This window comes from Anabas testudineus, chromosome 14 (assembly GCF_900324465.2).
Source record: "Anabas testudineus chromosome 14, fAnaTes1.2, whole genome shotgun sequence".
NCBI classification, from domain to species: domain Eukaryota; kingdom Metazoa; phylum Chordata; class Actinopteri; order Anabantiformes; family Anabantidae; genus Anabas; species Anabas testudineus.
In genome coordinates, this window is record NC_046623.1 from 2,788,906 (window position 1) to 2,810,886 (window position 21,981).

The 21,981-nt window shown below is 45.4% G+C and overlaps 1 protein-coding gene across 1 annotated transcript in view; it reads right to left on the reverse strand.

Annotated features, from left to right (window-relative positions):
• The window catches only part of nrip1b (nuclear receptor interacting protein 1b), a 45,563-nt gene extending 31,500 nt beyond the window's left edge, over positions 1-14,063 (reverse strand). The window contains exon 1 of the mRNA XM_026371960.1: positions 13,751-14,063. The gene's annotated coding sequence lies outside the window, so the exon portion shown is untranslated. The remainder of the gene's footprint in view (positions 1-13,750) is intronic.
• Positions 14,064-21,981: the final 7,918 nt, after the last annotated feature.

Sequence of the window (21,981 nt, forward strand, 5' to 3'; positions counted from 1 at the left end):
ACGATACCTGAGGGAAGCAGTGCCTCCTGATTGACTGCCTAGCGTTTCCTGAAATCATGTATGTGCAAAGTCTGGTGTTTAGCTGTGATGTTTTAATGCTGCTTTAAACAAGTGGGCGGGGACTGGAACTGATTTACCAAGCCATACGGTATACATATCCAGGGGGCAGGAGCGTTAACGTAACAGCACAGAAATACCCTGCAAAGACAGAGAGCCTGCGTGGTTTAAACAGCAGGGCAGCTGTAGGGAGTGAGTGAGCGAAGGCAACTGCAATAACACAAATCCTAACAGCCAGCTCACTCTAGGCATGAATCACCTGGACATGAAATGACCTTCCTCTGACATATGCTGGTATCAGTGATTGAGAAGTGAGGAGATGACTAAACCTGCTCAGTTCGTCACCACAGCCAAACAGGGTGGAAAACTTGTGGCCAGCCGTTCCCAAATTCAGATGAGGGCAGGGATCACTGGGGCCGCGCCGCTCTGCTCTACATGACCTCAACCTTGTTTGACCTTGGGAGCGATTACCCAACTGAATGACAGCCCCTGCAGCTGCACGCAGGCCCGCGGCGCGCGAGTGCTCCACCCACTCATCCCGTAGACATAGAAGGCAGGAGACGGATAGGGGGTGAGGCTGGGTGAAGGGTGTCACATGATTGGATCTCCTTCTGGAGAGTTACTTAATAAGCCCCTCAGCAATCAGGTCAAGGTCGTACTGTAGTTTAATGCCAAAGGAAAAGAGAGTCTGTGAATGTGTGTGTGTGTGGGAGGCGTTGGAGGTGAGGGGGGGCGGGGGCTGGGCAGCACAACGATCAGATTAGAAGAGGGAGGGTGACCACTTACTGCTCTACAGGTTCAGCAGTCCTGGGTCCTTGATAACTTGAAAACACAAGCTATGATTCTATTGAGTATTAATCTTCCTGCTTAGTTGGACACTTTTATTCAAATCACTTACACGATTATCACTCCGCACATCTCGTTCTATTTCTACAGCTGGATATTTACGGGAGGAATCCAGGTTAATTGCCTTTTGCTCAAGGGCAGAGGGTGAGCAGTGTATGAGCCAGCGATCTTCTGGTCACCGGTCCATTTTCCCTAAGTAATAGGTCATCTGGCTGCCTCAAGTCATCCCTCCGTGTTCACCATCTCTCCTCAAATGGACACTCCACTACGGGAGCTTTCTAATACAGAGATATGAAAAAGCTGCGGTTCTGAGCCGCAGTCTTTCGGTCTGTTTACTCTGCTCTAGTGAGGACACTCTGAATAACGCCCACCTCACTAATGGATTTACAAGTGGGCTGCAGGTTCAACAAAGGACAGCATGTTTCAGAAATTCAGAGACCACTTTCAGTGAAAGAGGGGCGACTGGGGGTTATGCCAAATGTCCTCGGTCTATCCTTTTCCTGTGTGGGAGTGCATTCAGTTTTTTTTTTTAATTTAGAGATGTGCCACTTCTTTAGCCACGTTCTGTTAAAGGATATGTAAAAAAGTGCAATGAGTCATTATTATATTCAGTGAGAATTTAAAATGGACTAAGAGAATCTGAAATGTCACAGCCATTACAAGGTTGTCTTTATGCATCTTGGAAGACTCACTTATGAAATACTCTATAGGTAGCACTGGTTGTCTACCTTGGAATAACACGCTAAAAATGAGGTATTTCAGGGAGGATTCGGAGACATCCTCCTTTGGAAACCCGGGTAATGCTGCAGATCTATTTGAATCGCATTGCTCAGACTCTCCACGGCCACCCGCACAGGTCCCTTGTTGCCCAGCAACAATTCTACTCACACAGAAGCCAAAAGTTACACAATCTACAGTTCAAGCCAAAGGAGGATTTGGGTGTGCAGCACGTAACAACGTTCAGCAAGTTATATTCAGCATCTATAAGATGTGTGCGGAATGAATGAGGAAGTGGGGAATCCCCAGCTTTGCATTTTCCACACATCCAGCAGAGCCAAGCAATGTGAAAGTATGCGAGTGTTCGCAGGGTTACACTGAAAAATAACCAAAATATTGACAGCGGAATTGTTGGACTATGAACTCGAAGTGTTGTTGAGCTGGTGGCATAAACGAGCACGTTGCAGGACAAGTTAATGATGCCTGAATTTCACAAACTTCACCCGTTGTGCAATGAAAATAAATCTCAGGGACACAACCTCGAAGCATATACTGCATATGCATTCCCAGCTCTCACCCCACCCCTACCCCACTCCAAGCCCTCCTCCCTCCCCTGCTGTCCTGTGCAATATATCCATCATTCATCAATAATTCTGAAAACTCCTCTTTAGTTAATTGCCTGGGAAAATTTAATTTCAAATGAAAGCTTTAAAAGAGAAGATATAATTAAGTTGCAGGGATCTCTCTGCCCCCTCATTGCCCAGGGGGGGCCGAGGGGACATGTGCTGTGAGCTGTGCAGCTCTGCACTGCACTGCTCCGTGTCAGGGAAGTCATACACCCATGTTTAAGCAGAGCATTACGTAAAGCCTCCCCCTCTGCACAGGCTTACTGCACCAGACGCTGTGTCCTTGCCTGGGCTGCTCAAGGTTCCAAAAGGACAGGCTGCTAAGAAGTTGGGAAGGACGGGGCCCTGTGATAGCCTGAAAAGAGAGGAGAGAGAGAGGGAGCGAGGAAGGGAGGAGGGGGGGGGGACGCTGCCTGTGACAGCCTTGGTTCAGAGACTCCTGCACTACTGTAAGGCTTATATGTGTGCGTTGTGGTGTTTTTTTTTTTCTTTTGAAGCTGTGGATGCTGGGGAGTGAGGAGAGCCTCAGTGCTCAGCTTGGGGCGTATAATCTATGGTTCATTTGCAGCTTTTCTCCCCAGTATGACAAGCCGTTTACGAGACGTAGCCTATTTGCTGCTTGACCCAGTTCTGAGTGGCTGCGTCTCGCGACAAGGCCCTGCCTCCCCATCAGGCCCTGCTCCTCGTCTAACTGACGATAACACCGCAACCTCTGCCTCCGTGAACTGTGGGAAAAAAAAATAAGGTCGCCCTGACCCACTTTTCTTCTTCTTCTTCTTCTTTTTTTTTTTTCTCCCCTCCCTAAGATCGTGCTAGGAGTTGCTCTGCAGAGCATGATCGAGGGAGACAGCAGGAGGAGAGAGAAAGGGAGACAAAGGGAGAGAAGAAGTTAAAATAAAACCATCAGACTCGGAGACTTCTCTATGATGAGTCCCTGCGTTCTGGTGATGTGTTCCCGTGGCCTTTGGAATAGAAGCAGCCCTTATCAGCTGGCCTGCTGTATGTTTGGCAAAAATCCTCCTACGCCTTGATACAACAACTGCTCCAGAGGTTAAACACCATCTACAGGCTTCGCCGCTCCACCCCACCTCCCAATTTCCACATCCCCTCTTGTAGCTAGCCATTATCTCATGTCTTACTCAGAATGCTAAATGGGATCCTCTCCCTTATTTAAACACAGACGTACACACTGCTTTTTGCAGTCATTTAACACCCATGAAGGTATGACATGTCACCCAGCCAAAAAAACGATGAGCCTTTCTTGGCTTGGGAGGTATTACAGGCCAGCTGAGCCGGGAGTTACCCCCTAATGCCTGGTGGCATGACAGCGGCCCCCCAATACCTCTGCGTAAGTCAGGACAGCTCATGATGTCTCTCAGATCACGCACAGTGCTGTGATGCAAACCCTCCCACACACACACACACACACACACACACACACACACACACACACACACACAGGTATGCTCCTTTAACAACGGCAGACACTTTCATTCATTTCCAAAACAGATAGTTTGTCTCGCAACGCCCCTTTGTGTCAGCGCTGGATTCCTCTTTGAAGCCATTGTGGAACACCTAATCAACGCGCACCTTTGACTGGTTAATTTAAATATTAATGTGCCAGCCAAAAATCATCACTCATCACTCACTGGTGCCTTGGTGTCGCTTAGCAACCTTTGTTTAGCTTCTATTCAAGAGCTATATTTGCAGCAGTGAGAGTGACATTTAATTATTACTTTTTAAGAACCTTTTACCTTCACAGAGACTTAGTGGACTGAGCGTCCACCATAGTGCGCCACCTTTTAAAGCAGTAGTAAGCCACTCACCGTGCACTACAGTGATTAGACATGTCGCAGCCTTTCTGAAACCACAGCATGACTCATTTTTTTATATTGGTTACAAAAACAACAAAGAAATAGACTTTTAAACAGCTCTCTGAACATTCTTGTGCCTTATGTTAGCACCTTAGTGTCACACACTTGCCTATGCAAGAACATTGGCCCCACTAGATGCAAGCGCCTACATGTGTTTGTGTGTGTACTCATTTGCATAAGCCACAGTTTAACACTCAACTTTAAAAACCAGAGGAGGGTTGACCTGCTGCTAAACTCTCACCAGCCTTGTGCTAAGCCCCTGCGTGCTAATGGTGACCTAGTGCACACAGACATGACGGTGCCTCAGAGACAAGTCATGAAGCCCGCTGCTCCACTTTTCTCTGCTGCCAGAAACGCTGCAAACATGGTGGAGTTGCACCGTGATCTTACTTTTATGTGTGAAATACTGCAAATATGACCTGCGACAGCAAGAAAATGTCTGTTGGAGAAAAAAAAAAAACATAGCAGAATAGGGGGTCAGGTTTTTTTTATTCAGCGAGGGCTGGTGGAGGTTCTGGTTCCAGTTAAATAGGTGGATGTAGGTCAAGCCCTGCCTCCTCATAAGCACCAAGGTCAACGCTGAATGGAAGGGAAGGTGGCTTAGAGAGAGAGAGGCCCTGGATAAACCACATTTGTCTGGCTCTTGGGCCAGCACCAGGCCCCAGACGTGTAAACACAGTTACACAAGAGCACAGCTCCTCTTAGCACACCCTAGGTGTGTGTGTGTGTGTGTGTATACATGTGCGTGGGTGTGTGTACAAAAAAGATCATGCACGTTATACAAGCTTTACTGCAGCGTCCATTACCTTCATTAACCCAAACAAGGCTTAACTTAAATATGAGTTAGCGACACTTGAGTTGTACTGCTATCTATGGACATAATGCGGTTATACAAGAGAACCTCCACTGAGCTTTTGAGTGTGTGTGTGTGTGTGTGTGTGTGTGTGTGTGTGTGTGTGTGTGTGTGTGTGTGTGTGTGTGTCAGCTAAAGGTATCCAGGCAGGGAGCAACTGATGCCTGATTTTAAATGTCAAATCATAGCGGGTGATCACCTTTATTTAAGTTCTGTCTAACAAGTCTGCACATAATCAAGGATGTTAGTGGGAAAAGTCTCACATTGTACAAATAAACAAAAACTACATTAAAATTCAATAAAATTAATTTACACAAGACTAAAGAAGTGTGAAATCTACAAAGAGCTCATTTGGCTCTTTGTGTGTAATAGATACAAGCAACATATGCCCATCTGGATCATTAATCTCCCCTTTTAAAGCCTCAGTTATCCACACAGACTTGCCAGTAGCAACTGATGCAACAGTCTTGCATGACGCTTTACTCCCTCCAACACAATCAGTTAGTTTTATTAAAGCTGAAAAGGAATAATATACTGTATGTCAGGACCTGTGTTCTAATAACGCCACAGTGAGATGAGAAACACAGCATTTCAGAATTACTGGCACTTGGCTCCACGGAGACCAAAGGGAAGAGTACATTTCTTTGAAAACCAGACTGGAAATGAGTCTTTGTACTCCTGTCTGAGCTCATGTATGCAGCCTGGGTGCCTTTCATGTAGGATGCCGCGTTACCTTCATGTCAGGGGGGTGGAACATCTTAATAAATCATCAGATTAAGTTTCTTATTAACATCTCGGGCTTAGAATGTACAGTAGATGACGGGTGTGGATCATTTTCCACATTTAACAAAACAGCTTTTAGTGTTGCTGAATTGAATTGAATTCAATTCTGGTGTAATATTTAAGATTAAATTCCAAAAAGAAGCTCGTCCCCCTGCTTTTCCCCCCTCTCGATGGCTCAATAGGCAACTTTTCTAATGTGTAAGCTGGCATGGTACGACAGGGTAAAATCTGATCTCTCACTTCTCAGAAATGACATGACGCCAGTGACGCTAAGAGACACACTACTCTCATTTTCACATATCATTTTGTGTCATGTTATTTGGAATCAATGAGTCATAAAAGGTTTCACCTAACCTGACGATACCTGAGGGAAGCAGTGCCTCCTGTTATTGACTGCCTAGCGTTTCCTGAAATCATGTATGTGCAAAGTCTGGTGTTTAGCTGTGATGTTTTAATGCTGCTTTAACAAAGTGGGCTGGGACTGGAACTGATTTACCAAGCCATACGGTATACATATCCAGGGGGCAGGAGCGTTAACGTAACAGCACAGAAATACCCTGCAAAGACAGAGAGCCTGCGTGGTTTAAACAGCAGGGCAGCTGTAGGGAGTGAGTGAGCGAAGGCAACTGCAATAACACAAATCCTAACAGCCAGCTCACTCTAGGCATGAATCACTCTGGACATGAAATGACCTTCCTCTGACATATGCTGGTATCAGTGATTGAGAAGTGAGGAGATGACTAAACCTGCTCAGTTCGTCACCACAGCCAAACAGGGTGGAAAACTTGTGGCCAGCCGTTCCCAAATTCAGATGAGGGCAGGGATCACTGGGGCCGCGCCGCTCTGCTCTGACATGACCTCAACCTTGTTTGACCTTGGGAGCGATTACCCAACTGAATGACAGCCCCTGCAGCTGCACGCAGGCCCGCGGCGCGCGAGTGTCTCCACCCACTCATCCTCGTAGACATAGAAGGTCAGGAGAGCGGATAGGGGGTGAGGCTGGGTGAAGGGTGTCACATGATTGGATCTCCTTCTGGAGAGTTACTTAATAAGCCTCCTCAGCAATCAGGTCAAGGTCGTACTGTAGTTTAATGCCAAAGGAAAAGAGAGTCTGTGAATGTGTGTGTGTGTGGGAGGGCGTTGGAGGGTGAGGGGGGGCGGGGGCTGGGCAGCACAACGATCAGATTAGAAGAGGGAGGGTGACCACTTACTGCTCTACAGGTTCAGCAGTCCTGGGTCCTTGATAACTTGAAAACACAAGCTATGATTCTATTAGCTGTATTAATCTTCCTGCTTAGTGGACACTTTTATTCAAAGTCACTTACACGATTATCACTCTCGCACATCTCGTTCTATTTCTACAGCTGGATATTTACTGGAGGAATCCAGGTTAATTGCCTTTTGCTCAAGGGCAGAGGGTGAGCAGTGTATGAGCCAGCGATCTTCTGGTCACCGGTCCATTTTCCCTAAGTAATAGGTCATCTGGCTGCCTCAAGTCATCAGCTCCGTGTTCACCATCTCTCCTCAAATGGACACTCCACTACTGGGAGCTTTCTAATACAGAGATATGAAAAAGCTGTGGTTCTGAGCCGCAGTCTTTCGGTCTGTTTACTCTGCTCTAGTGAGGACACTCTGAATAACGCCACCTCACTAATGGATTTACAAGTGGGCTGCAGGTTCACAAAAGGACAGCATGTTTCAGAAATTCAAGAGACCACTTTCAGTGAAAGAGGGGCGACTGGGGGTTATGCCAAATGTCCTCGGTCTATCCTTTTCCTGTGTGGGAGTGCATTCAGTTTTTTTTTTTAATTTAGAGATGTGCCACTTCTTCAGCCACGTTCTGTTAAAGGATATGTATCAAAAGTGCAATGAGTCATTTATGTATTCAGTGAGAAATTTAAAATGGACTAAAGAGAATCTGAAATGTCACAGCCATTACAAGGTTGGTCTTTATGCATCTTGGAAGACTCACTTATGAAATACTCTATTAGGTAGACACTGAGTTGTCTACCTTGGAATAACACGCTAAAAATGAGGTATTTCAGGGAGGATTCGGAGACATTCCTCCTTTGGAAACCCGGGTAATGCTGCAGATCTATTTGAACTCGCATTGCTCAGACTCTCCACGGCCACCCGCACAGGTCCCTTGTTGCCCAGCAACAATTCTACTCATCACTAGAAGCCAAAAGTTACACAATTACAGTTCAAGCCAAAGGAGGATTTGGGTGTGCAGCACGTAACAACGTTCAGCAAGTTATATTCAGCATCTATAAGATGTGTGTCGGAATGAATGAGGAAGTGGGGAATCCCCAGCTTTTGCATTTTCCACACATCCAGCAGAGCCAAGCAATGTGAAAGTATGCGAGTGTTCGCAGGGTTACACTGAAAAATAACCAAAATATTGACAGCGGAATTGTTGGACTATGAACTCTGAAGTGTTGTTGAGCTGGTGGCATAAACGAGCACGTTGCAGGTACAAAGTTTAATGATGCCTGAATTTACACAAACTTCACCCGTTGTGCAATGAAAATAAATCTCAGGGACACAACCTCGAAGCATATACTGCATATGCATTCCCAGCTCTCACCCCCACCCCTACCCCACTCCAAGCCCTCCTCCCTCCCCTGCTGTCCTGTGCAATATATCCATCATTCATTCATAAATTCTGAAAACTCCTCTTTAGTTAATTGCCTGGGAAAATTTAATTTCAAATGAAAGCTTTTAAAAGAGAAAGATATAATTAAGTTGCAGGGATCTCTCTGCCCCCTCATTGCCCAGGGGGGGCCGAGGGGACATGTGCTGTGAGCTGTGCAGCTCTGCACTGCACTGCTCCGTGTCAGGGAAGTCATACACCCATGTTTAAAGCAGAGCATTACGTAAAGCCTCCCCCTCTGCACAGGCTTACTGCACCAGACGCTGTGTCCTTGCCTGGGCTGCTCAAGGTTCCCAAAAGGACAGGCTGCTAAGAAGTTGGGAAGGACGGGGCCCTGTGATAGCCTGAAAAGAGAGGGAGAGAGAGAGGGAGCGAGGAAGGGAGGAGGGGGGGGGAGCCGCTGCCTGTGACAGCCTTGGACTTTGAATTCAGCGCCAGACAGGCTCATGCATCAATCCCTCAACTTACAAAGACAAGCCACTAACCTTGACGAGGCCAGGGACTCTTCAGGAATGAGTGGCATTTTCACTTAGCCCCAGCTCCTCCTCTGCACTCCTGCCACATAACCTGGTTAAAATAAGACACGGCTGAATAACAACCGACCTCAGCCTCAGGACTTTGTGACCCGCTGTTCTAGCCTTCAACCCTTAGGCTTCTTAGACCAGGCTAGGGACATATGCAATAGTACATTTGGACGCAACGCAAATAGCATTTAGCCCACAAGGTGCAGGAGCCTTGTCTGATGCCTGTCAGGATCCAGCTTGTTTGACTGAGGTGTGGAGCACTCTCACATGAATCCATGTTTGCTGCGATACTTGGAATCAACAGCTTATTATACACTTAACAATGAACTTCTGCAGATCAACACTTGCAACAAAAAGCAACAGACGTGCACATAAGTATCCTACTTGTTATTCCACTGTATGAAAATAAGGAAGATGCTTTCCATCATATGCACACACAAGCTGTATATACCTTCTACCCATGAGCGTCTGTCCTCATGCAGTACGCCCACTCTGTCACGCGTGTGACACTGGCCTGCTAGTGGCAAGGCAGAGACCTTCCCTTCCTGACTGCAGCATCCTGGAAGCACACTCACCACAACGGCAGAGATACCTTCCTACTGCACCTCCACAGCCTGGGGGCCTGTAGCTCTGCTACAAAGAGGCAGAGAGCGAGTGAGGGAGGGAGTTAGTGCCACTTTGCTCCTCTGCTGAGAGCACACCAGCCAGGAAAAGGAGTCAGCTCCTCTCACATCACCCAGGAGGTCTGCTGCTCCACACTACATCTCCTTAGGCTTTACTTAACATACAGTATCAAAGGGGAGGGACAGTGGAGATACAGCTTTGGGCTCTGTTACCACAGGACAAGGTAGCCTGGTGCAGTTTACTTGCTCTGCTTCATTTATTGGCACGGTTAGACTTTTAAAAAATATATATATTTCAAACCAAGATGGTGTTTCATGTGGGTAACGAGTAATTTATTTGACCTGCAATATCTTTGTCTTTTGGGCTCCTTCCCATTCAGTGAGCAATTTCAGCAGAGTCTAAATAATTCACAGCAATTGCAATCAGCAGCAGATCAATTGGTGGAGATAATTGAGGGGCCTGTCATTGCGCCAAGGCCAAGGTGAAGCGCGAAAGGGGAGGGGTGGAGAGTCGTGAGGTGAGGGTGAGGGGGGTGGGGGTGGCGGAGTCATTCAACAGATGAATTCTGCCTGGTGTCGCTCTCAGGGAGCTGCAGCAGCAGCAGCAGCAGCAGCGGCGTCCATCTTTCTCCCTCGTGTTTTCATCATTCCAGCCCACATCCAGGAGCGACTGCTGTAAAGACGCATTTAGCAGTTCCTGCCTTGTCATCAAAATGAGTCCCATTGACTTTGGTTGCCTTGTGCTCATGACAGAAGCACCAACAAGAGCAGGAGTGATTGCCTCTGTGCCGCCATGATTGAGAGCCTGCACTAAAACCATATCGTCTAAGCAGCACACAGTGGAAATACTCTTGAACTGGCCGCACAATGATCAGATTTTTATATATATTATATTCTAATGTCACTACTGCATATTCACTTTTGTATTTCTCTTTTGTTGGCTTCCGTGGTTTCCAGTCACTACATCAGTCTGTGCATGTTTGCACTTCAATTGCTCAAGCCTTGACATTTTAGCTTCATCTTCATCGTATCCATATCTAAGACATTTTCCAGTCCCATTTTATGCAAGCTGGCCCCGTGTGCAGGATCAAGAGGCGACTGATATAGTAGTAAGATGCTCAAAAGTGTCCATTACAAGTGCAACATCAACTTGTCATGTATTCTTTTGTTCCCGTCTTGCCAATTTGTGAGCCGACAGTGAAATGTCCTGCGTAAATCTCTGCTGTTAGTTGTACTGGGTATTGTTATTAGTAGAAAGTGTCCACAGAACCACCCAACAATAAAAATAACAATAAAAGGATCTGGCTTAATGCGTGCTCCACACGACTATTATAGAGTCCAAACAATTAGAGGAATGAGCTTGTGGCCAACAGGTCTGTGGTTTGATTCTTCAGCGGGCCTCTAAGTGAATGAGAAATGCACTTCTCTTCTTCAACATCTACTGTCAAAGTGCCCTTGAACAATGTTCAGTGGCCAACAACACAAGTGCTGGGCAGCTCCCAGGTCTGTAATAAATCAAAAACTCTGCAGTAAATGCATGACACTTGTTCTTGTAGATGGCACATTAGTTTGTTTTTCCGCCAAGCATCTCAGCAATCAAAAAGCCGGATGCCACCCTCAATTACGTCTGCCCTGCGTCTCTTGATACTGTGACTGACAGATTTACACACAGTGAGCTTAGAGTGGGCACAGTGGTGGTAGCCAGAAAGGCTGTGCCTGGGCATGTGCTCCTGAGTGTGTGTGTGTGTGTGTGTGTGGGTGTGGGTGTGGGTAGGAGGTGGGGGCACCATCTTGCATGAAAATACACTAATACATCTAATTATATGAAGAAAAATAAGAGCTGCCATGTAGCAACAACATTCAGATTCTGAAAACACATCAGCACATAATAGATGCAGATCATACCTGCATGAACGTACACACACACACACACACACACACACACACACACACACACACACAGAGACACACAGCTCAAAACGTGCCACTTCTACGCGACAGCAGCAGTGGCGTTCTGATGGCAGATAAGATTCGCTGTCATGAAAGGCAGCCAGTGGATAAGAGAGAACAGTGCAGAGTCCAGCCTTGTGGCTGTTCAGCAATCTCAACATCATTTGCATTTGGCCATTTGAATGTCTTCTGTTTCTGGTGCAGGCTACTGCACATCACTCAACAGCAGCACTCCCTGCACGATAGCACACGGCTCAGTCAAAATCGAGCTACATCCAGTCCAGAGGAGGCTTTTTTGCAGCTACAGCATGGTCGCCAGACCGCGCCAACAAATAGACACTTCTTGAGTGCAACTTCGCTGTAAAGTTGGGCTTTAAACGCGGAGGTTTTTACTTATCTATGGCAACAGAGGACACGCTGAACTACCTTGAACATCTTGTGTAAGTTCAGGTCAAATAATTAAGCTGCTTAAATGCTCAACAAAAGAAAGGCTAAAAGGCAGACCCCCAGACACAGACGGCTTAAAAAAGTTTTACTTTTCTCCACCTTGCTTCTAGATTGTTACTCCGTGTTGCAGCACTTTTATGAAAGGTAGCAAACTGAGCAAAGCCTTTTTTTTTGTTTCAACCTCAATCCTCATATTACGACATCCAAACAGGTTGCTGCTGGGAAGGCTTTGTAAACTGCCCTTTTAGAAGCTGAACTGAGCATGTACTCTGCCCTCGTTCCTGTAACTCGCAGCAAACTCCGGCTCCTGACCTTTTGCCTCCACGCTGATCCAAAGTCCGGTGAAGCAATAGGACCTGCGCGAAGGCCGCTCAGAAAGCCTCCGCAGCGGTTACCGAAAAAACATTCAAGTCTTTGAACCATGAAGACACATGTGACATGATGACACAGTGATGTGACAGGTCGCAACAGATCAACTGCACCTCTGCTGCATTTGGTCTGAACTCATGTCCTTTCAGTGCTTGAAGAGAGCTGCCAGCGACCTGACACAGGGGGGACCTTTCCTTTAGGGACGTGGTGCAGGTAACAAGGCAAAAACAAAACAACCATTAATGGGGATCATTAACGAAGCCATGAATCCAGAGCAGCGCTGTTTATAGTTCATTAAAAGAGCAAATATTACGTTGATACTGATTATGTTGCTGCAACAATGATTTGCAACATTTCTTTGACTACCTTCGCCTACACTGTATTTACTGTACATGCTCCGGGGCTAAAGCCGTGCTTACTACCGTCTCCTGAGTGGTACTGCAATGTAAACTACAAGAAACTCCAGTCACACTACATGAAACTCCTTTAGACGTGCATCCAACTGACATCCTAAAAAATTAAAAATAAGAATAATAATAAAGCTGAGAGTGAAGCATGTGTGTTTTCCTTCTCATGAACAGGACAAAGCTGCATTTAACACCCCTGAAACCCTGTTTATGAGTCAGCTCAACATATAAGTGCACTTATGTCCTTTTCAAGGTGTCCAGGTTCACTTAAAACCCCTTCAAGACCTTTTTAAAGGAGCACCACTTGCCAATAGTAATTTAGAGAGCAGTGCAACTGTTTAGTGTTTCCCATTGGTGGTGCTAACACTACTTCAGGAGGAGGCTGTGTAGCTGTGTATGGGTCTGACCCAGTGTGATGGACTAGATTACATGTCTTCATGTTACATTGTGGGCTAACTCGCACGGCTTGGCTTGGCTTGGCTTGGCTTGTCCAGCCCTTGCTGCCGTGTGTTGTCGCTAAATAAGCCTATAGGGGTGAGCACATCCATCCAGAGCTCATGTGATTCCTCGGCTAGTGGCTATGACAGCAGCATCAAACATGACATATGACAGAAACGGAGCAGAGCGCGTTGGATCGTCACATTAACTACACCTCCACCGACTGCTATGTCTATTTCCAGGCCTAATATACAGCTCATCTGGTAGCAGGAGGAACACAGACAGACAGCTGCTGCTGTTATTTAACCGCTGTGCGAGCTGGATCGGGACGCAGCCAGGTTCACGCTCCACTCAGTCTGCATGCAGCGTTTTCGGCGCTAGATCCGTCCAGTATGCGCCTGTGCTCGCCCTACGACACCAGCAGCCTCCCCCCCTACCCTCGACCAAACCCGATTTGTGTTTTTGTTTTTTGTTTTTTATGTCTGATCCTCGACACCCGGTGCCGTATGCGCACCCGTGCGCCTTTTCCCCCCGATCGTCCAGCTATGACAGCGCGTTAGCGCGCGGCGCACAGATCCCCTACCTGCGGTGTCCACCCCTCAGTCAGCCGGAGAGCCTCATCGCTGTTGTTCGACAGGAGGACGCAAATCCAATGAAAACCGACGCATCTGTCTTGACACTTTTGGGAAGAAACAGAAGCGGCGAGGCAGGCGGTCGAAAATCAAAACGTTAGTCCAAACACCCCTATCTGTATATATGTTTATATAAAAATAAAAAATAAAAAACAGGGAGCTGCCTCGTCTTCTTTTGTGGCAGCACTGAGAGCAGCCGAGCTGTGCAGCGTGGAGTCTGTGGGAATTGTTTATTCTCGGAGTCCCCTCGCTGAACAGAAGTGAGCGCAGACTGGCTCACTGCTCCTCCTCCGCCTGCCGCTGACACCACCCTTAAAGGAACAAGCTCTCCCTGCTGCTGAGAGCAGGAGAAATAATAAAACCCAACAATAATAATGTAGGATACTGGATCCAGTTTCCATTTATGACTTTTTGATTAAAGTAGATTCATTAAAGCAGGTTTGAGTCTACAGTGATGGGAAGTAACTAAGTACATTTCCTCAATACTTGAGTACATTTTAAGGAAACTTGCTTGAGTATTTCAGTTTTCATGTAACTACATTATTTAAATATCATCAGCTACCTGCTGCAACATTAGTCGTGTTTGCACATTTGTGTAATCCTATTCTATAATGTGCTTCCTGTCACATGGAGAAACCTGTATCTTAGTGGAGCAGTTGTGTTTTTGTGGTGTACTTCAACAGGGGTACGCTGCACTTGTACTGCAGCATACAGTTTGTGTGTACTACTTCTGTCACAGCAGATATTAAAACGCTTCACATCTCTTTCTTTTAATCAATGTGGAAATGTAAGAAAGTACGATTACTTAAGTACTGAACTAAATGACTAATACTTCAACTTGAGTATTTTATATTTATTATCTACATTTACTACTACATAATACTTTATGTATTTCATAACTTTACCAGTTAATTTTCAGATTCAGATCAATGTGACAAAATATCAGACTACAATTCCCAAAGTACCCAGAGGTATGATATTTAAATTTAAATTAGAATTTAAAACCTGTGATCAGCAAAACAGTATATATATAAAAAAAGTTCCACTAATATTATAGTGATGACCACATTAATAATAACATCATCAATAATTATAATCCAGTAATATTATACTCCCTGATGGGGAATCAGCTGTTCTGCATAAAGCATATTTTTGCTTTTACGTGATAGTTCAAGTACTTTTTAAGTTAATACTTTAACTCAAGAAGTGCAACATAACGAATGCAGGAAGTTTCACATAGTATTTTTACTCTGGGATATTGTAACTGTTACTCAAGTTGTGCCAAACATACCCCGAACAAGTAACAACAGTAATGTTGGAGCTATGACACAGAGTCAAGGAAGTTAATTTTTAGATGTGGTACACATACGTTTTAATGTCTGGTCCTTAAACCCTAAAAAGATAAACAAAAAAAAAACACCCTGATGACATCACGAAAGTCATCTCAGTTTACAGAAACTATAAACAGATGCTGTAAACACACAGCCTGTAGCGTAGAGTTTGAAATACATGGCCTTTACCAGGCACGCAAAATATAATGAAAACGTTATTAAGTTCCTTTGTGAGAAATGTGGGATCCAGTGTTTCTGGACCATCGTATGTAACGAGGAGTAAAAACCTGTAAATTAAAAAACACTGCAGTGCTCCTTTAAGTTTATATATCTTTACATAACTGTTAGAGAATAATCCTGAAACTCTCTTTTTAAATTTTTAAATCAGTTAGAACATCTGCACAAGTTTTGTTTGGTAATGAACAGTCAAATACCAATTTAATGCAGAGACTGAAATCAAAAACCTTAATGGAGACTATACAATCATTCTTTAACCTGTCTCCCTTGTAACAAAAGCAGGTTAATAAAATGGCCTTTCAGTGAAATGAAAAAATAAGTAAAAAGTGCCCCCAACCAACCTTTTAGTCAGCATTTCTAAACAAATCATTAGGCCTCCCCTTGGATGGAGTCCAGAATATGACAGTTAAAAGAATATATCTGCCACACTAGTGGAGATTTACTACCTTCCTCCGCACACAGAAGACAAAGTGGAGAAAATGAGCATCCTAAATGCCGTGGAGGTGCCCTTGAACTGAGGTGGCCCCCAGGTGTGAACATGTGTCACTAAAGTGTGAAGCAGGGTGTCGTTCGCGAGCAGCGGAAAATGCTCACGGAAAGTTTTCGAAACGACACTTTGTGTGTTTTCAGTCGTCAGAATCATATCAGAACCTGTGATTGTGCTCTTTTTTTTTTTCTATTCTTCCCTCTCTGACATCTCTGCTAATCTCTGCTATCAGGTCCACTGGCCTGCAGTCTGTCATCGCAGCGTGGCCTTGAACAAAATGTCTCCACGGCTCTGGAGAACATCAGTGTTCTCATGAATAAGAACACAACAACATAACCTACTTCTACCCATCCCTGTCTCTGTTTCCCTTTTCAAATCCAGAATAGCGGTGGGGGGGGGGGGCAGTGTGTGTATCTGTGTGTGTCTGTGCGTGGGAGGGCCGCTCCACTTCCTCCTCCTCCCTCTTCTCTGCCATGGCGTCGTGCTGCGTTATTGGCCACTTGCATTCAGCCAGTTGGATGCTGTGTGCCTCCTAACCTGTGGTAACCTCCGCGTGGTGTTTAAACAGTAATTCACTTCATTGCCAGTAGTATAAACAGAGACGGCACTCAACGTGTCAGTCAGGTAAATGGGATAGTTTTCTTTTACAAGGCTGTTGTTCACAATAGGTGTTACTTGCCATTTGCATTTTGAGTAGGGCGGCAGTTAAAAGTCTGATCAAAGTCCTCTCCAAAGTGCTATTCATAAAAAGTCCATGTAGCCCGCATTTATTGTTGTTGTGTGACGGCACCTCCAGCTCTGTGTTCACCCATTACTATCAGGCTCAAGCTGGACGAGCAGACCGACCCCGTAATTTGGATGGTATCTCAACCTTGTAACCTGTGAACTGGTGTGACCTTTCATCTTTGAACCTTGATCCCGAATGCCACATAAATGGAGATACAATATCCTCCCTTTCATTCCACCCCCTCCTCCCTCCCAGACCAGAACACGCTGAACTTTGCCCTCGAAGCTTTTTCACAGAAATGTGGTTCAGGAAACTCTGTTCTTTGACCTGATGTATAGGACTGTGACAAAAACCAGTCTGAGGTCTCTCTGCGAACGTTTTGTCACATTTTACTCACGCAGGTGATTTAGCGCGTTCTGTTAGGAGCTGGGGAGAAGCAGATCAGTTACGGATGATGACGGCGTTTGGCCTCATACAGCTGTGGCCAGTGACAAAAGAAGTGAGGAAAAAGTGTGGCGCGTAATAAAAGAGGTTAATGAGCGTTAAAACATCATTAGGAAATGGACTCGGATGTTTTATGACACTGACTTTTTACTGTCTTGTTAACACACTGTTGTATTGTGTTCTGTTGCGTTGTGTGTAAAAACTTAACTTTTAACTGAATGTGATCAAAATAATCAAATCCTGTGAAATGACAGGGCAGGTGACCACAGGGATAAGTGAAAGGCTTAAAGGGTTCTAGATGATCAGGTCAACATGTAGCGTGAACTCCAAGCTGACATCTGGACATCTGGAGTGGAAGAACTCCTCCAGACAACATCATCGGGAGTGACTGTTCCGTTTCAGAGGTTTCTACTAGAAGCAGGGAGGTGTTTTAAAACAGTGAAGACTGAGACAAGTGTAATTTTATTGGTGCAGTAATCCGTGACGCCTGTTGAAAGTCAGCAAAGTCACCCTTTAAAGGCCAGTTCATGCTCTCTGTGTGTTCACACGTCTGGTATGGTCAGCTCCCAAATACAAGAGGTATAAGGGTCTTGACGGAAACCCCAGAAGCGTGTGTTCATCCATGTGAAGATTAAAGGAGAACAAAAACTGGCCTTAACTCAATAGAAGATCATTCTTTGTATGTAATGTGTGTGTCTCTTTAATTACCTGCTGTCATATAAACTATAAGTAGCTATTTTTAAAAAGCCATGTTGAAAAAGTACGAGCAGGTGATGAACACACATGGTGAAGAGTGTCAGTTGTATAACGCCGCAATATCACCCATTAATCTGTGACTCACCTTTTGTGTCTACAGGAGTTCACCGAGCGGTTACTGGGGCAGGTTCATCGTTCCAAACTTTAAAAGGGGGATATGCAGATTTGATTTGTTCCACCATTCAGGAATGAAGAAATCTGATCCCAGCCCTCTTTAAAATTAGCCCTCTCTACACTCTCACTGTACTTTATTGAATATTTCAAGGTACTGAAAAAAAAAAAAAAAAGATGGAAAACAGATGAATGTCTGGGCAAAGGTCAACTGTGCAGCGGTGTTCTCTTGGCCCAGCAGTGCAAACAGAGAAGAGTTTAGATTCAGACGCCTCATTGTCTCAGAGGGAGGGAGTTGGAGTGTCGGGAGACATTAACCCTCCACCTTTGACCTCTGCTCCCCAATTTCAACCACGGTGTCTCCCAAGCTTTGGAGTGAAGGAAGGCCCTCTTGGGGAGGAGGCAGGTGCGAGCAGCAGTGGGAGGGCCCACTGGAAGTCACACCATACTGTAACCTTTGAACTGGAATGAGTAAGGCACGGTTGTGACATTCCCCACGTATACAGCTGCAGGGAAGGTTCCACTAAAAAAAACGGATGACGCAGCAAAACCTGCCCGCAGAGAGACGGATGGGGCATATTTGGATTCTTCAACTGTTGTGCTTGAATAAAAAGCCTTCGGAGGCCACATGTTTAATTCAACAAAGCAAATGAAGGAATAAGCAGAAAACAAGGCTATGGGAAACAAGAGAGGAACAATTAGGGATTTTAGAGGAAAGGAGAACTAAACGAAACTCTGAGTAGAGCAGTAAATACTGGCAACGTTCAAGGTTGAGTAACAAAACAGAAGTTTCTGACAATCATGTTAAGCTTTGTTTTCATTTTGTGCAATTAAAGCGAAAAAGGGGAAGAAGAAACATGTGTAATTGTTAAGTATAATGTGTGTGTGTGTGTGTGTGTGTTTGTGTGTGTGTGTGTGTGTGTGTGTTCGTCCATTTCCCTCTTTAATTACACATTAAGAACAAGGCTGTTAACGTAGGTAGTCGATATGTGCAAATCTTTTTCTTTCACCTACATTTGAAGCTGCAATATGTAAACGAAGCAAAATCAATCCACTTTGCTCCACCCAGCCCTTCCTTCTCCCTCTGCTGTGCTCTTCTACCTTCTGCTACGCTCTGCCATTCTCTGATCCAGCCATTCACCTGCAAAACTACTACTACTACTAACTAACTTACTACTGAAGCAGGAATTGTTTAAATTGAGTTATTCACATAACTCTTCCATCTATTATCATAACTGCTTTTCAGGTCACAGTGGTGCTGGAGCCCAGGTTCTCCAGGTAGCTGGGAGGTGACAGTGTTAACCACTACATGACTGTGCTGCCTGCAGAAGGAAACAACTCAAAACACTTCTATACTGTACCAGCTGCAGTTGGAGCTGGTCAGTAGCCAGGAGCTGAGTCATACAGTAAATTTACTTTGTGAATCACAGGTATTATTAAGTGTGCTACACTCACATTCACAGTCACTTGCTGAAGTCATTTTGACAGGGTCTGACCATGCTGGACATGACAGTGTCATCTTTTCCACAACCGTAACAGTGGCCCTGTGATGAGTGGATTATTCATTAACGAGTAAAACTGTCTTTATTGGTGCAACAAACTACGGATGGAGAAGAAAATCCATGACCTCTGCTCAAAATAAACAGACAAGAGTGATTACGACTGGATTATGGCAGACATGTTAAACAGCCATCCCGGTCGCCTCAGTAAATATTTCACTTTTGCCCTTGAAGTGTGTCAGAGAGATGAAACCGTGTCTGATAGACAACGTAGATAATTCCAGTGCAATGCAGCGCTGCGCTATTAGAGAGGAGATACATGAAAGTCAGAGCTGTCACTGTTGGAAAAGGGTGTGCTAGGCAACTGATTCACCATGATGACCCCTCCTCTCCCTTACTCACACTAAGTACTGTACATTCTATGACTTGTTGTTGTTGTTTTTTTAAAATTGCTCTGCCAGGAAAAGTGCTCCAGGTAGGCAACCTTATATCTCACTGAGGTCATCACGGGACGTTGAGAAATGTCTTCTGGGGTATTGACGCTCAGACAGTTGATACCATGGTCACTGTCCAGGTATGTCAGTGTTATTTAGTGCAGCAGATCAGTGTTGAGTTTCTCCCGAATGCCAACGATCTGTCTGAAAGGATCCACACTCAGCGCAGCTCTCTGTGAAGGGATCTCATGATGTTAGCCTCACAATAGGATGGTGTCTGCTTTCCCATTCAACTGTTTCTTCAGTGTGCTACTGATGCTTGAAGAATAGGCTTCATAAACACCCATGGTCTCAAAAAAAAGAGGAAGAAATCTCCAAGGCCATCCTGCCTGGAGCTGTTTTGTTAAGGTGTGACAGTGAAACTGCAGAGATGTTATTCAATAGTCTCCATGACCTGAACTCGAACACCACGAGAAGTTTAGAGGTGAAACAACTAGTCGGCACCAGAAAAGGACATCCTCGCTTATTAAACTTACTGTTCATTTCATCATTTCGCTTCCACCAAGCAAAGCAAATGTTCTGCCAGAGAATCAATTGTGAGGCTGCTGACAGCAGTGGGAATGTTTACATCTCCCTACGCCTGTCCTCATATCTAATGCTTAACCCATACTCACTCGCTCTGAAATAGAAAAATCAAGAGGAATTTCGGAGTTGTTTTTGGATAACTGTCAAAGTATGGGAAAACAGGTCACTGCGTTAGCGTGGCTGCCTCAGTGTGAGAGCACGGTGTTTGTGTGTGTGTGTGTGTGTGTGTGTGTGTGAGAGCGAGAGAGAGACAGTTCACGCGTGTGAATTGCAACGCAGGCGAGACTAGGCCGGCTCCTGTGTGGGTGAGTTGCCTCACATCCCCCTGTACACGCTCTGGCCCTGCATCTTGTTGACCTAGTTGGTGCTCTTTGACTAATCCCTGACGATTCTGCGGGTGGTCTGGGAGGAGCTCTTCTCCACTTTCCTACTGCATTTGAATATCAGATGGCAAAGGCGGGGCCTTGCGGAGGAAAAAAAAAGAAAAAAAAAAACATCTCTGAACTGCCAAGGGATTTGACTGGAGAGCCAGCCAACACAACACGCAATGTTTTTCTAGTGCTCCCTGCACCTCCTCTCCCTCGCCCTGTCTCTGTCATCTCCTTTCAACCACTTGTCTGACATAAAAGGCAGCCATATTTCTTTTGCTCGTATTGACCCACTGATTAAAGTGACACTGATACTTTCCTTCTGTGTGTGTGTGCGTGTGTGTTTTCTCAGCAATTAGAGGCCCTGCTGTAGTCTCGCTTATTTAGCCATCCGCACATTTCAGTGCCAGTCTCTCCGTTTACACAGGTAACAGGAGTTTTGTCTCTGACACACAGCTGACATGCTGGATTCTTGTATGAGGTTTTATTACTGATGTTTGGGTGATCCAATTACTCTTTCACCTTGTGGTTTATGGCTCTTCTAACACACTCATTCACTCAGTATGGTCCATTTGCAAGCATAATGAGTCTGTTAATGCATACACCACCAGATTTCTGTAAAACACCTTCAGAGTGACGCTAAGCTGGGAGTCGAATTCTCACTTTGAAGCCAGTGCCAAGTTTCTTCCATTGCATTTTGGGATTCTAGTGGACATTCGGTCTTATGTGCGTACTTTTTTTACAAAGTACTGTGACAAATGTGCAGTAGCAGTAAAGCGGCGACAACTCTCTGCTGTGTTGATATTGGTTTTATACTGGTTGAGCCGCTTTGTTTGATTGAGGCTTTACTGGGAGGACACAGTAGGGGCTGAGCTAAAGAGTCAAATATCAGTGACAGAGGCACCTCACTGTCCCTGCTGCACTCACACACACACACACACACACACACACACACACACATACACACACAGATGGTGGTAGGCGAGGACAGTGAAAACACAGCTCCATGTCCCTGGGCCCTTGTCCTTCCTCCACCCATACACCACCAGCCATTCCCACGGGGCCGTTAACATCCTATTGACCCTGCTCACTCATTATCAGATCAGCATGGAACACTCTGGGGCACTTAAACCCACCCTGTATACATACACACACACACACACACTGACTGGCTGCAGATTACTCCGCTCTCACAACACAGTA